The sequence below is a fragment of the Monopterus albus genome, unplaced genomic scaffold (assembly GCF_001952655.1).
Source record: "Monopterus albus unplaced genomic scaffold, M_albus_1.0 scaffold212.1, whole genome shotgun sequence".
NCBI classification, from domain to species: Eukaryota; Metazoa; Chordata; class Actinopteri; order Synbranchiformes; family Synbranchidae; genus Monopterus; species Monopterus albus.
In genome coordinates this window covers 1162189-1166534 of record NW_018128092.1, presented here as the reverse complement: position 1 = coordinate 1166534, position 4346 = coordinate 1162189, and positions in this window count along the sequence as shown.

Here is a 4346-nt window from a genome sequence, read left to right as displayed (position 1 = left end):
TGAGTCTGTTCAAAATCTGGATTGGTACTATGGGGTGGGGGGTAGCCACCCTGGCTCTGCATATAGTTCAGACATACACCTGCTCACCAAACGACACACTGTACTGTGCAACAGCCAGGTGCAGGATCAGCAGCCTAAACACAGAGTTTATAGCTTGCATTTTTGTTTTGGTATGAATTAAATAAATGAGGCAAAGTGAAAACCTGTGATACCAGATTTGTCAGTGGTGATACTGGGGTGGCCTTCTATAGAGAATGTGGAGTTGTCATCCATTCTGATCTACCACAGTCGTTAAAGTGAGATCTAAACGACTTGAGCAACATTTTAGCCAAACAAAACAAACAGCAGCACTGTCCTATCGTTTTCAATGCTGCTAACTTAAAGTCTTCCTACTATGTGCAGCAGTGTGGCACCAACTGGCCCGATTCTGTCGCCAGGCGTCGACCGACCCAGAGGCTGCAGGACATACTGCGCATGTGCATCTGCTCAGATTCCCTTTTCTTTTTAGTGCCTCCATTTGAAGCTTTGAGGTTGGAAACATTTCAGTGCATTTTGTTGTAATGTTATATTTTATTGATTTCTGAAGAGAAGTATTCTCTTTGTAATCAGGGAGAGTGGGAGGGAGTCAGAGAACAGAACAGAGAGAGCGGAGGAGGAGGGCTATGAAAAGAGTCAAAGATTGAAGTTAGAAAAGTAAAATTATTATTGAATATAACATGACTGAGGCTCAGCTGTTCCAGGGCTCCTTCCAACAGTCACTGTACTTTTAGTTTGCAATCATGTGTGCACGTTTTAGTATAAAATAATCCAGTGAAGCCGTCTTATCTTTCCTGAACCCGAGTTATACCTGTGAGATGGATTGTCATAAAACCTGTGTTCAGTCATCGTATGTGATCAGATCAATCAAAACACTTTGTTAAAGATTTGTTCTGTGATTAAAATACACTTTTACAGCATTTTCATCCATGTGCCATGGACTTCCTCAGTGACTGAATTGGCTCAGGTGTTTCCATGTGATCTACAGAAGAGTAATGTATTGTGGCGTTGGGGGCGGAGGGACAGGTGGCGAGACCTCCATAAGGCCAGAGGGGAGACACTGTTGGCGGGGTCTCCCAGAATGCCCCTGTGGGCAGGTTGTATATAGTGGGGGGACTTGTTCAGTGTGTGTTCGGTTGTTGCCGTGTGCTCCCCGGTTGTGTGTGTGTGTGTGTGAGACACTGTGCTCCAGCCGACGTTACAGTAAATTTAAAGAATATGTGTTTTGCTTTTCTGCAGAGAGGTCAATGAGAAGATTGATACTACTGTCATGTGTGCATACTGTACAGAGGACATGATTAGCTTAGCATAAAGACTGTGGTTAACATAATCTAACACTTACTAATAAACATGTGTCTCATTTATTAAATCTGCACAATCTCCAAACTGTAAAAGCAACATGTCGTGGTTTTTCTGGAGGTTATGTATCGGACTGTTTCCTAGTCAGGATTAGTTCGTTCCTGGAGTTTCCTCATTACTGGGAGGCACTGGGCAGGTGGAGGAGGAACAAATGAAACAATCTGCTTGCTAACACGTTTTATTAAAGAAAACACACAGTGTTTTTAAAAACAGGCCTGTAGCAACACAGACACATACTGTCCTCTGGGTTTTTGTGCTGTTTATATTTGATATTTACACCTTTTTGATTCTTAAGAAGAATCATTTTTTAGAATTTAAATGTGACTTCACAGCAGCAAAAAGGGTTGGGGTCCGAGCCCCGGCCGACCCAGGCCTTTCTGTGTGGGGTCTGCATGTTCTCCCTGTGCCTGTGTGGGTTCTCTCTGGGTGCTCCAGCTTCCTCCCACAGTCCAAAGATATGCAGCTTATGTTGACTGGAGACTCTAAACTGCCCGTAGGAGTGAGTGTGGTTGTTTTTCTACACGTCAGCCCTGTGACAGACTGGCGACCTGTCCAGGGTGTACCCCGCCTCTCGCCCGCAGCTGGCTGGGATTGGCTCCAGCCCCCCGTGACCCCGTTTGGGACTAAGTGGTATGAAAAATGGATGGATGGATAGTTTTTCCTTAAACACTTTCCACTAACAAGTGTGTGTGGTGCTGACAGGGGGAGTAGAGTTCATTAATTCCCAGTACGAGTCTCTGAATATGTCCCTGCAGGCCGTTGATCAGATCACCTGGTTGCTGTGACGTCTGAACAGGTGTGTCCACTGCTTTAGTAACAGTCTGAACAGTTTCTCTCCCGCTCCTCCTCTTTCTACTGGCTCCAAAATGCCCGACACTGGGACTCTGGTTTCCTGATGACGCTGTGTTTATGCGTAGAACTTCTGGCCGACGTCAGAAAAGAAACTGGAGCAGCCAGCCTCTCTCTGACTCCCTCTGCAACAGTTCTCAGTCTTCTCCTTCCTCTCCCAATTCTTCTCTTCCATGTCTCTGTCTCTCCTCTTCCCAGTCATCTCTTTTTTCTGCATCTCCTCTGTCCTCTCTCTTCTTCTCTGCTCCCTCCTTAGCCTTTTCCTCCTTTCTTTCCTTCTTCCCTCTTCATATTCTCTGTACCAATTACAGGCAACCAGAATTTATAAAAAAATGGCAGGATGCAGAGACAAAAACTGGTAAAAGGTGATGAAGGGAGCAACTGAAGTAAGGGGGGAGGAAAAGAAGGTAAACAGAAAAAAGAGGAGGTGTGGAACAAAACTAAATGTAAGGGATGGAGAATGACGAAAAGAGAGGAGGAAGGCAGAGAAGGAGAGATGTGGGGGGAGGAGGAGGAAGACAAGCAGAGGGAAGAGGAGGATGAAGAAATGAACAAAAAGGTGTGAAGAGGAGCAGCAGGTACAGAGAAATGAGAAGAAGCTAGAGGGAAGGAATCAGCAGAGAGAGAGAGAGAGAGAGAGAGGTGCAGCACCAGAGTAGCATGATGCAGGATGCTGATGAACAGATCCAGCACAGAGTAGAGAAATGCAGCGAGCTCTTACTCTGCTGCTGTTTTTAACCTCCTCTCACAGTCTAGCTCCAAGCCTTCAACACATCCACGTTACAAAAGTTCAGTTTTACTTTACACAACGTAAGTAGCAACTCCAAAGATGTTTTATTTACACATTTGTTGTGTAGTCTGTTGTTGGGGGCAGTGGTAGAAAAAGGGTTAGGGTCCTTTACTTCAAGCTACAGGAGGTATCTTAAAGTAACAGCAGCATGAACCTCCATACCAACCCACCCTGCTGCCCCCTCTCCCTGCCCCACTCTGTTCCACTACGCCCTGCTACACCCACCACGCTCTGCATATATTTGTCCTTATGACATTACAACAAATGAGAACAAAACTCAATGATTGATCAGAAATAAGTGGAAATCTCTAACTGGTCCGAGGTCAGTCCCACTCAAAACCATTATAAGCTGATGTCTCTGCACTGTCACTGAGTCTGGGCCACAGGAGGCTTCGACAGCACCTCTCCATGTTAGGACACGTGTTGGAGCAGATTTCTACAACAACAGCATTTGGGAAAAGGTTTGTACTACTCAGTTACAAGTAAATGTCCTGCATCATTTTGTGGCAAATGTGGTTCAATGGGTAAAGCAGTCATTTTAGTTGCTGTGCCTAATCATAACCAAGTGTTTTGTGTGGCAAAATGTAATGAAACTGTGACAGTTTCATAATCATACCTTCATATTTAGGACAGATTCCAAGACAATGGCGTTACAGTAACTTGCTGCTAGCTAGCATGCTATATAGCTTGCTAGCTGGCCATTGTGTTTATGGCTGCTTCCATGATGCCCAAGTTCTGTAAAGCCTGGTAGTGTGACATACATTGCTGTTCATTTTGGTGGATTGTTGCAATTCCTCACACAGCCCGTAGGAGTGTTATTTAATGTAGACGTTGGATTGCTCCAGCTGTCTAGCCTAAAGTTTGACCTATGTTCAGGTAACCACACTCTGATGGGTCATACAGGCTGGAGGACTTGCTGGCTGGTAAAGGTGGAGCTCATGTTAACTACCTTACATGTGAAGTACTTTACATCCTGCTGGGTAGCTTGTGAATGTCCCCTCAGGGATCAATAGAGACGTTTCTGCTGTGTTTTGTTTGATTCACCTGATTCTGCAAAGGAACTACTGTTATCAAATACATGTCGTGCAGTCAAAAGTACAAGGTTTGTTTCTGCCGTGCAGTGAAGTCCAAGGATGAAGTAGCAGGAAATGGAAATACTCAAGTTAAGTACAAATACCTCAAACATGTACTCTCCACCTCTGGTTGGAGGCATGTTTTTTATTATCCATGCACTTTCTCTGCCACAGTCCCAGTGCTGACCTCTGTAGCCAACACACCCAGAACAAAGTGAGAATGAGGTTTTCTTCTGACT